The sequence below is a fragment of the Equus asinus genome, chromosome 7, assembly GCF_041296235.1.
Source record: "Equus asinus isolate D_3611 breed Donkey chromosome 7, EquAss-T2T_v2, whole genome shotgun sequence".
NCBI lineage: Eukaryota > Metazoa > Chordata > Mammalia > Perissodactyla > Equidae > Equus > Equus asinus.
This window is the reverse complement of record NC_091796.1, coordinates 11,579,280-11,591,846: the sequence shown is the minus strand read 5'-3', so window position 1 is coordinate 11,591,846 and position 12,567 is coordinate 11,579,280. Positions and strand designations below refer to the sequence as shown.

General features: G+C 33.1%; 1 protein-coding gene across 5 annotated transcripts in view; it reads right to left on the bottom strand.

Moving 5' to 3' along the window:
* The window catches only part of CDH19 (cadherin 19), a 104,295-nt gene extending 91,941 nt beyond the window's left edge, over nucleotides 1–12,354 (bottom strand). For 3 of the 5 annotated variants that reach the window (XM_014827974.3, XM_070512887.1, XM_070512888.1), the window contains exons 1-2: nucleotides 12,137–12,329; nucleotides 11,760–11,838 (exon numbers count right to left, since the gene is read on the bottom strand). The gene's annotated coding sequence lies outside the window, so the exon portion shown is untranslated. Of the gene's footprint in view, nucleotides 1–11,759; nucleotides 11,839–12,136 lie in introns of all 5 variants that reach the window. The other 2 variants (XR_011504368.1, XM_044774848.2) reach the window with 2 other exon arrangements.
* Between the last annotated feature and the right edge of the window lie 213 nt (nucleotides 12,355–12,567).

Genomic DNA, 12,567 nt, shown 5'->3' with positions numbered 1-12,567 from the left:
ACCACATGTCCCCTGCCCACTAACCCAGCCCCTAAATTCTAACCTCCTACTAATTACCTAACTGATAGACTCAATTCAACCTATCTGGTTTAGGAACAAAGTAGAATTATTATGGGTAGAAAGCAGCTAAGGGTTGTCCTATTTCAACGATGCCAAATAACAAATAATTTAAAACTACATTACATGTAAGGGCTGGCCCAATGGCCTAGTGGTTCAGTTTGCACACTCTGCTTCAGCAGCCCAGGGTTTGCAGGTCCAGATTCTGGGCACAGAGCTAGCACTGCTTGTCAAGCCACACTGTGGCAGCATCCCACATAAAATAGAGGGAGATTGGCAACAGATGTTAGCTCAGGGCCAATATTCCTCACACACACACAAAAAACATTAAATAAATAAATAAAATTTTTAAAGTACATTAATTTATGCATATATACACACACAAAATTCCAAAATTCTCACTTTTCTCCTTGTAGTCACATGGGAAGGGTTTCAGTGCTTAAACATTAAGGAAGATATATATTGTGGGTTTTGTCATATATATTTTATTAGGCTAAATAAGTTACTTTCTGTTCCTAGTTTTCAAAGAACTCTTGTTATGATTATGCATCTCTTTTTAATTGAGATTACGAATTGATGTTACCATGTGGTTTTTTTTCTTTTATTTGATCTGATAACATGCAGAATAGGGTGAATAGATCCAATAATATGGAGGCATTCTTGAATTCCTAATATATACACACAACTTTGTATATACAATACATAATGAAAACAATATGTAAAGTATAATCTATGTATATAACATATTTTATGATATATTGTAGATAGAATAAACATGTTATATAGAATACACAGTATAAAATATATAATATATAGCATATGATGATTTCCAGCTAATATCAGATGCGAAGTTATTCTACTAATTCTCCCCTACGCTGTTCTTGTTTGGCATTGGGATAGCATATCTATATGAATTGAATTGAGGAACTGTTACAATTTGGATCATGACATTATGTTGTATTGTATTAAGCTAAATGAGAGGGGACTTATTTGTTAATTGGTTCCAAGTAGATTTTATCTTACGATTAGTTGGAACCAATTCATTTTTTATGAATAGAAGTAATTAAAGTGGCATTATAATACAGACAAAGATTGTGTCTAAACAAATAGAACATCGTATTTATTTCCAGGCTTGTGTTGTGTGTGTGTGCATGTGTGTATTTGTGTGTGTATGAAATTCATACAGGTTGAAGACTAAAGTGTAATTCATGCGGATATACCACTGAACCACTGATTAGAAACTATAATATATATCTGAGGTTTCCTTTATTATCAGTCTGATCCTAATGAATTCTCAGCTTTCAGATAGTATACAGCCAACGAATAATCATTTTCAGTGCTAACAATAACTAAAAAACAATTTAGAAAAGTAAACACTTTAAATAAAGATTGATAAATAAGGTACACTTTTGAAGATTTCATGAGCCACAAAATAAATCATGGCAGTTTGACAAAACCATCAGTTATCATATGCGGAAAGAGTGGGAAATTCCACTATCATAGAATTATACAAAGTGAGGGATTTTTTCTTCTAAAACATTATTAGTTAGTTATTTTTATCGCATAAATAAATTTGGCTAATTGAACTTACATATCACCATAGAGACCAAGATAAAGGAAAAAAATGTTTTTCTTATTACCAACAATATATTCCACTGTCTCAAGAATTTATTACAATATTTATTTGTCTTCAATTTCCATTATGAAGATATTACTTTTTATTTTACTTGTTAAAAATCTTTTTCAGCCTCTGCTTACTATAGTAAATAAAGGCACAGTTGTATTTTATTTGAATAAAGGCACGGTTGTATTTTATTTGATGATTTTTGCTGATGTAGTATTAGTAGCTACATAGTACCTAGTCAAATATATCATCCAAATGTTCCTTTTTTCAATTATCAATTGTCTTCAGTACATCTCTTTTATAGCTATAATATCTATAAATTTATTCTACCATCAAAAGCAATACTTAGTAAGCACCACCGCCAAATGGTGTGGAAAATATAATTTTGTTATTGAAAAAGGCACAATATAAACATTATTTTTTAAAGACCCAAATCTTGGTGAATGGAAACATTTTTAAAGTGATACACTTACTGGTTTGCTTGTGTGTTTGTGTGTGTTTTTAATCACAATTTCTCCTTTTTACTCACTTTGGGTATTAACAAACCAAATGCAGATAAATGCATTCTACTTCACAAGACAATAAGTGTCCTAGATATAAACAAACACTGGCCCAAAACATTCTTTCCAATTCTAATCCTACAACTATAATTTATTTTTCTTCAAATGTGTGTTCACATATGTGTAGAATCAATTGAAAACTTAAAATCTCATAAAACAGTGTCACAGAACTACACAGTATCTGATTCAGATGAACTGGGTGAAATAGTAAAAGCATTCCAGCCATCATGAAAAAGAACTTTATTTGATAATAATAGTAATAATAATTATTTTAAAATATGAGCAAACACGACAAAACTATTATTATTTTATGCTGGAGCTGACTGCATTTTCTCTACTTAAAATTTTTCCCATGCATGTGGAGAATCCCTTGATCTTTAAAAAATATAAAGTAAACAATAATTAGATTAGTTCAATCCCTCAATTTCTGAGGAATAATCTACATGCCTTATTCTACATTAGAATCAACTGAAAAGCTAGATAAAATGTACGTTCCCCACTCCACAGCTTCTGATTCACCAGTTAGGTATTTTTAACAAACTTTAAAGGTGATTCTAAGGCAAACAGTTGAAGGACACTATCATCATCATCATCGTCTTTATCATCTTGTCTAACATATATCGAATGCTTCCTTCATGATTGTGACTATACAAAGAGTATGCCATTCTTCAATTGATTTGCCTTACAACAATTCTATGGTACATGCTCTATTATTACTGCGGACAATGAGCACATAGAAGTTAACTAGCTTTCCTCAGCCATGTAATAATTAGGAAGATTGGAGCTAAATCCAAGAAGTTTGCTCTCTCCAAAGCTGGTCCCCCTTAACCAATGTCTTTGCAAGAATCATTTACTGGAATACGGATACTATTTTGGAAAAAAAATATATGTGTAGATATTGGCTGGGGTGTGTTTCTAACGCAGTGTTTTCTAAATTTTCATATTTTACACTCCTATTAGAAAAAAAACTTAGAGTGAACACTAATATTTGTGTGTGTATTTATACATTAATCATTTACTTCTGCAACTTTTACCACTATATAGATATTTCATAAAACATACTCCAAATTGAAATGCAAAAGAATGAGTTAAAACATAAATATAAATAGAATTTCTCATATTTTCCCACAGTTACGTTGCTCTTGTGCATGCCCTGTGTCACATAAACACCTATTTGGAGACTCTGTAGTGTGGAAGAGCATGGTATGGCCATTGCGGATATTCCAAGTCTCCTGCCTTATCTGTTTTCTCTCTCTTCAAGAGAACAACTTGTACTGGTTCTCAGATTGACTTTTACTTTAGAACCCTGATCATGCAATAGTAACTTCCTGGCTGCCAAACTATACCTAGAATAGATGGCTATAATAAATAATACAAACTGATAATATATAATAGTGGACAAAGGTATGTCATGAAGTAAAGAATTGTATCAAGTGAACTATATAATTTCCATCTGATTCTTTTTCTTAATTATATTACTTATTTAAATCCTCATTTGATAATATTAAATTAATGCTGAACATAAATAGAATCTGTATAAAATTTAAAGATTTTTACCACTATAATATGCTGTATGACACTAGTCAAAGTACATCAACGCTCTCAGATTGATTTCTCCAACTGCAAAATGAGATAACATGTCTAAATTCCAGGTGTGTGGTGATAAGTCACATAAAAATAACTGGAACTTTACCTGGAACATATCAAATGTTCAATAAAGTTATTATAATGCCATAAAAACATGCCATCTATTTAAATATTTATAATCCCAGATTTCTTTGGAAAATTCTAATTAAGCTGTTCCTAGAGTGCATAACAGAATCACAAGTAAGTCCTCATTGCTACAAAAATCAAAAATCAAAGGAGTAACTGTTAACATGAATGCTGTTAAATCATGCAGGAGCTTCTTCCAAGTCAGGGAAACTGAAAATTGGAAATACCTCCAACAGACTGTCTACAAATGATTTCAGGTTTACACACTCAAGGCTAATGGGTACAGTTTCTATTATGTGAAATATCAGGATTTGATAGAAGACAGCAGTAGAAATGTGCCACAAATACTTATAAGACCTGGTCAGCATCATGGCAAAGTGAGTTGTTCTTTTTGTCTCTCCCCTCTAAGTTAGAACCAGTTGGACATCCATTGACCAAGAAGTACTCTCTGCACAGCTCACCACAATATCTGAAAGCTCCTGTATCTATACATCTGAGGGTGGGTGGACTGGACGTCTGGAAAGCAGTGGAACTAGACAAGCAGCCCCCTCCCCTCCTCCACTGGTGGTGATCCAAAACACAGATCTTCACACTGGCATTCACACCTGAGAACAGAGGCTGCAAGGGCAGACATGGCACTTGCAGCTTAGCCCCAGCCACTCCTGTCAGCAGTGGCAAGTGGTACAAATGTCCTGAGGATTCAAGACACAGAGCAGAGCCAATGACCCAGCCTCCTCCCTTACCCTGGGAGTGGCACTGCTCTTTCCAGCAAGGAGGACAGCATCTGAAATATGGATTTTCCCAGCTGGAGTGGGGCACTTTAACTTGAGGTTTGAAATCACACCAGTACATGCCAGTGACCAGAGGCTGCATGAGCAGCAACAAAATTTCTGGCATAACACCTGCCCTACCCTTAGCAGTGGCAGGTAGAACCTATGACCTGAGGTTTCAGGAACAACAGCAGAGTCTGTGACCCAGCCCCCAGTGGCGGCACCCTTGACACCAGCTCTACCAGCAGTGGAGGCTGCATACAAGATGCCAGGACCCCAGCAGCAACAATGACACCCACCAAACCAGCACACCTGGCATCAGTGCTGCCAGCATGCACAGATAACCTAGGAGCAGCAGCACAGGTGTTGCATGGGGGCAGCAGCATGCGAGCCTGTGGAAAACCCATGGAGAGCCAGTCGGGGAACAAGACCCAGGTGACCTCAGAAGAAGCAGAAGTGCTGGCAGCCTGGTGACCCTCATAGTCAAACCTGAGAGTGAAGTGACATCATAAAGAGCAAGGCACTAGCCATGTCAGAGGCACAGAAGCACAAGGAGGGCACTGTCAAGGCCTGTAGCATACGTAGTGGAGGGTAGAAAGAGAAGGCTCTCAAATAAAACCAGAAGCAGCTCAGAACCAAAGTAACGAAACCCTTACTAAAAGAACAAAGGTGTTTACAACCACAAATGCACTGGCAGAGGATCAACTCATCAGATACCATGAAGAACTACAGTAACACGGCAGAACAGGAAGAAAACGACAAGTCTGCAGAAACCAAACTTGAAGTCACAGAAGATTACAATCTGACAGAGAATTCAAATAGCTGTCATGAAGAAACTCAATAAGTTACAAGAAAACTCAGAAAGACAGTTCAATGATCTCAAGAATAAAATTAATGAAGAAGGAATACCTCACCAAAGAGATTGAAACTCTAGAAAAAAACCAAACAGAAATTCTGGAGATGAAGAACACAATTAATGTGATGAAAAATAAAGTAGAAAGCATTGTTAACAGAGCAGACCATGTGGAAGAGAGAATTAAGGAGCTCAAAGATAGAAATCTAGAAACAATTCAGGTGGAAAAGGAGAGAGAACTAAGATTTTTAAAAAATGAAGAAATTCTATAAGAAATATCCAACTCAATTAAGAAAAGCAATATACGGATAATGAGTATCCCAGAAAAAGGGAGATAGAAAGGTGCAGATGAGAAATTCCTAAACCTGAGGAAGAAACCGAATATACAAGTACCTGAAGCCAATAGAACTCCTAATTATCACAATGCAAAAAGACCTTCTCCAAGGTACATTTTACTAAGACTGTCAAAAGTCAATGGCAAAGAAAGAACACTGGGGTCAGCCAGAGAGAAGAAAATAACCTACAAAGGAACCCCCAACAGGCTATCACTGGATTTCTTGGCAGAAACTCTACAGTCTGGGAGATAGTGGAATGATTCAAAATAGTGGAATGATTCAAAATATTGAAAGACACAAACTATCAGCCAAGAATACTCTACCCAGCAAAGTTATCCTTCAGATATAAATAAGCAATAATGTTTGTCCCCAGACAAACAGAAGCTGAGGCAATTCATCACCACTAGACTTATGTCATAAGAAACGTTGACAGAAGCCCTCCCACCTGCAAAACCAAGGCAAAGATTTACAAAGCTTTGAGCAAGATGATAAACAGACAGACAGAAGCAGAAAATTGCAACTCTGAGTAGTTGACAAGTCTCATGCAATCAGGAAAGTAGAGTTCCACAGTGAGCTGTGTTTAGTTAGAAAAATCAGTGTTAACAAACGACCATAAAAATAGATATTTTTCCTCACTTGTCACTAAAACAGACCACAACAATCTCAGCAGTCATTTACCTATGACCAGCACTAATGTGTTCCTTAAGTGCCCAGATTTAGTTTCCTATACCATTTGTCAATTAAAAAATACCAAAAAACTGGTACATCTTGGCGAATTGCTGAAAAGAAGGTTTAGGAGTGATTCTCAGGAATCGGAAAAGAGTAGATTGAAGACCGACTAGAAGTTGAGACTTGAGTTCCAAGAGTAGATGAGTCATTCAAAGTAGTTGCTAACAGAGGGAAAGCAGAGGCGTGAGATCTCCGCACTTGGGGTTTAGAGTAAATGAAGGATTTTTGAAAATACGAAATACAGTTTGAGCCCATCTGTAGGACAATTAAATGAGCAATAATAAGCAGAGATGTTATTGCAAAGAAAAAAGCAAAGCACCAATGTAACCACTCAATAAATTCTGTTTATTATTATGAAAAAAATAATATATAAGTAAATAATAATAATATAATTATCATTATTTCCTCAGGCTTCCCTATGACTTGAAAGTTAAAAATAACCTGAGGAAATTCAAATTTATAATCTGTCAGAGTATTCCATGTGTTAAAATAATACTTACTCAAATCAATTTCAAAACTGAAAAAAAGTGAATTCATAAAGAGTTTACTATTACAATATTTACTCACAAAAATTTTGGAGTAAAATTATTATAAATTTTGGATCCTAATATGGAATGGACATTTCAAAGGACATATTTTAAAAAGTAAATGAGAATACGTTACTATTTTGTGACAAAATATTTTTGAACAAACACTCCTTTGAAATATGTATTATTTTAGTTTCAAATTTATAATATAAAACTCAATGTTTCTTTAGTTTCTCTCACACAAAACACACACAGCAAAAAAATCTAGATCACTCATTTTATTCTTTTTCAGAATACTAAGTTAAAACAACTAAATGACTATGCTCAGATTTTTAAAGTTTATTTTGTTGAGTTTATGCAGAGTATGTAGACATGAGAAAACATTCTGAAGATAAAATTTGAAATCAGTTGGACTAGTTTAGCAGAGTGTTTAATGCAATTATTTTACATTTTGGGGATACTATTTTGTGACTTTGCTATTATTTATGAATAAAGAATGACCAAGTAATAACCTACCTTAGTAAATGTAACGTTGTAAACATCTCATACAGGAGATTTTTTAAATCCCTTTAACATGAATGGCATGGTTATAGAGTAAATACATCCCTACTCTATAATTTCCAAAATAACGAAATTTGCATACATCACTTTAATTCCAAGTAAAATGTGTATAGGAAAAATTAAAACAGACATGTTTTTAAAATCCAGAAAACAGTAAAAGTATACCTCAAAGAGATGGGATGGGTTAAAAACATGTAGAAATTTAAGGAAGGAAAACCATTATGAATATAGTTAGTTTGAGATACTAAATGGATTAAAAAAGTAAGATAGGATGTCTTCTTTAAGTTTTTGATCCCCTTGTAATTGATGCCAGAGGATAAGCATGCTTTCTTTTAGTGCTTAAATGTAGAAGCATTTGTTATAATCTAGATGAATGACTGAATGAGCTGTTGAGTGAATGAATGTCTCTTTTCTCCTAAAACTTTGAGTTATGTGGACTATGAGCCACTGCAATTTGTCAGTGGGTGGGGAGAGCTGATATATTCTATGGAAAAGGATGACGTTCTTATATGAAATAACTCCTCACCTTATTTTTTTCTAAAAGTGGCAACCTTAGCATTACTTCGTTTCATAATATGTAGAAAGAAGTTAATTGATATCTTGCTAAGAGGTGTAATATTTAACTCACATACATACAGCCTTAAACATGTATTGCTTGTTCCTTTTCTCCCTACAAAACAAAAGCTCAGTGATATCATTATAAGACAGCATCACAACATCCCATCAAAATTGTATTTGTGAGTTAAGAGTTGTGTGTTTTAAACATTGGTTTAAAAATTCATATGTGTATATATATATATGCACACACATACATACACACAAAATGGCAACATTGCTTCATATCTTTAAAATAGTTCAAATTTCATAAAAGTGACTTTATTAAATCCACAGTCTATAAAATAAAAGGGCATAAGACTTTAACAAATAATTTCTGTAGTCTTAAAATTATCAAATGAGTACATATATACATATATATATAAATTTGAAATAATGTCCAAAGACACATATATATGTATGTGTGTATGCAAACGTATATGCTTATTTGTTATTAACCAATAAATTTGGAGTCAAATCTTGATATGCCTATAGAATTGGTGTATTCTATAGACATTGAATAAAAGACAGAAAATAAATAACCAAAAAGAAAACAATGTCTTACATGGCCCCAAAGACAAAAGTATTATTTAGAAGGAGAGGATTTATAGCCAACTGAAATTTGATGTTATGGTCCCTTATTTGTTTCATGTAACACTTTAGGAAAGGGTTATATTTTACTTTACGAATTCAAGAGCAATTTCAAGAAGTGTTTGCTTAATGGCAAAGAACAATACCGTTAAAAACTCAAACAAAAAATGCATCTATATCCTTCTCTCTTTACCCTTTTCAGTGTTTTAGTTCTACTTTATATTTGTCTCTGAATTTGGTGGTCTCATCTCTTTATCAAAGGAAGTCATAGATTCTTGACTAGAGACTTTTAAGGATAAAATAGACCACAAACTCTCAGGAATAATTTAGCTATAATCCAGCTTAAAGGCAGAAAAACGGTGACAGTTTCCTTTCCTATCATTTATGTGTAATTTGTTCATTTCCACAGGAATGACATTTCTAAATTTTGTGCTTAGAGAAAATTACCTAGGTTATTTTAAGCCATAATTGATGGGCCAAAATTATTCCTACTTTAATATACTATCCTGCAAATTTATCAAGTTCATTTATCATGTAAGTTCTAAGAATGAAGGAACAGATCAAATGTGGATGTACTGATCCCTTATGTTGATAACTGTCCTATAATAACATTTCAAATTTGACTTCACATGCCAAAGCAGAGTCTCTGAAAATTATATACTTTGCTTTAATTTTAAGACATTCTTTGATGATTTTGAATGTCTTTTATTGGGTAATTAATGTGACAAATTTCTGTCAAAAATATTTCTGCTTTACTAATTCTAGAGCAGTTTTTGGTTTTTAAAGTGAGACAAGAATTCTATTACTGGGTCATATCAGGATCTTCAAGAGGGCATGCATCATTTCAAAAAGAAATCGATCTGTTGTGAGTTGTGAAAAGGCAGGTTTTAGAGCATTTTAGCTGGATTCTCTCGATTGGGTGGCGATGAGAGTTGGTACCAAACTCTCTAGTCGTATTTTTTTCTTAAAAAAAAAAAGTGTCAAACATCTTTCTGGTCACTTTGGCAGAAGTAACTCATTTCTCAAATCTGTGAGCTGCCAGTAGCATTGCTAGTAAGAAACAATTCATATGAGGCTACTAAGTTCCATATTTGTTTGTTTCACCCTCAATCTGTTATGCCAAAGCAAAGATACGGTCACTGGAAAATCCTGGATATAAAAGGAAATTGTCATGACAACAAAATACAAAAGTCCCATTTTGTCAGATTCATCAGCATGGTTCTCAAACATTAGGTCAGTGGCAATATATCCCTCTAAAGAAAGATAGATGAAAAGATCAATATGTCTTTTAGACCATGTAACACATTTGTTCCTATTGCATTACTACTCAATAACATGTTAAATACCACTCTGTAACACTTTAAATATGACATAATATTTAAAAGGTACATGTTAAGAGTGTAAGTTGCAAAAAATTCAGTATAAATTTATATCTAGTTATAAATTATCATTTATCAAATTTTATGTATATTATGGTGAATTCCTGAACGAGGGGTCAGGTTTCTTACGAATGCATGGGAGGCATTTGTGCCCATCACATCACAGCATCCTCAGCTTATGATAACTGCATTGATTTAATTTAAAAAAAGGCACATTTCCTGGGGATAAGTAACTTGGAAAGATTCCAAAGGGGAAAACAAAACAAAAATACAAGAGGATAATATACGTCTTAAGACTTCTACAAATTGTGTGTGTGTGTTTAGTCAAAAAGTATAAGTGCACAAGTAAAGAACTTACTAAATTGAGACTGTAAAATTCAAGTATAATTTACATAACGATCTGATAGATTTCAGTCATTGTTAAAAAGCCGTGGTAAAGTAGAAAACACATAAAAAGGATAAGAGAGCAGATGACTTCTACATTTCATAAACTGGTTATTTAAAAAAATTGAATAATTCTAGTCTTTTAATATTGTAATGTTTAGTCCTCTTTTGAAGCACTTTTATTGGTTTCAAAATTTGGTAAACAGAAATATTCACATTCTATTGCAATTTAAATATTTTCAAATTAAAAATTATAAGTATGTATAATTGCATACTTGTGATACTTAGACACCTAAAGTATTTAGAATTTGGAATAAAGAATATTATAGAAATGTATATTACTTTATTACATTACTTTTTATTGCAAATACATCCAAAATATATATATTACTAAATTTGCAAATATTTCACAAAATATCTTCTCTATAGATATAATAATTCAAAAAATGAATTCATAAAGTTAAAGTATAAATTTATATAATCTAAAGAAAGCATATGCCATTCTATTTAGATATTTTTGTTGCTAATCTCTTTACATATTTTTTAATGTTAGTTACAGATTTACTGAATCCCTTTGACAAACATACATTGAAAAATTTTGTTAAAATTAGTAACCCAATTAAAATGATATGTAACATTTCAGAATTGAAACAAAATTAAGTATCTTTCACATTTTGCATTTTCTTAATTGACACTTTTGTGTCTTGCATGTTTGCCAAATTAGCCTTTTTATTAAATGTAATAGATATAATATATTGCAAATTAATATGTGCACATTTGAATGCATATGTGTTCATAATATGCTCAATAGTTTACTAGCTCAATTAGTGTTATTATTATAACATCCTTATTCTTAATTAAGCTTTTTCACTTTAAGAATTTTCAAATCTCAATGGAAACTTTGATAGCCAGAAAAACTTGACAAAGAGGAAGCAAATGTAATAATCATATGCCAACTTTGATAATAGATTTGTCCTTCAGAGAAACATTTAGTTTTATTCAGCTATGCAGAAAGCTCCATACTGAATATATTTACTAAGAAACAAATAACTTATTATATTAAAAATAAATATTTTTCTCACCTCTTTAAGATTGACACCTTTATTGTTCAGAGCATCTGATAGCACAGAGCTAAACACGTGATGAATCGAAAAACAAATCCTGGGGAAAGAAAAAGACGCAGTAGTGATACATTCCTGCCGTTAAAACTGAACGTTTTAAATGTCCTAGATATCGGCAACTTTTCTTTTCCTCAATCTGAATTGTACAGATGGTGAATTGTTCTCACAAATATCTGTTTTAGAGAAAGTTCAATATACATGCCGTAGTTTAAAAATTTGGGGAATGTCTTCCTTATGAAGTGCGAACTAGAAAAGAGCTGTTCAAGAACTTTTTGACCTTACATTCATTGCGATAATTTATATATAATTCGATATATGCCTGATTATCACATTCTTACCTGTGTATCTTCAAATTTTAGGAGTTCTGCAGAAACTGAAATTCAAAATTCATGTTAAACACATGAGGAACAGGAGGAGAGATTGTTCTTATTTCCCTTCACAGTCTTCTCGTGAAAGCTCACAGGGGCCACACTGCTCTGAGTTACAGAAGCTTGCACTCTTAGTACCACGACACTCAGTATGTCACTGCTTGCTGGATGCTATTTTGGGTTCTCTGAGTAGAGCCCCGAACACTGAGCCTTTTGTGCAAAATATCATAAGGGCACTCTGAGGTTCATTCACAGTCTGGGATTAAAATGCAGACAGCTCCAGCAAGTAGTAGGAGCTGATTATCTTTTCTTTTTCTTTTTCCTAACAACGAACAAAAAGAAAATAAAGTACTTTTGGCTTTGGGGTGATAAGAAGGGAATTCAACTTATGTAAGAGAATT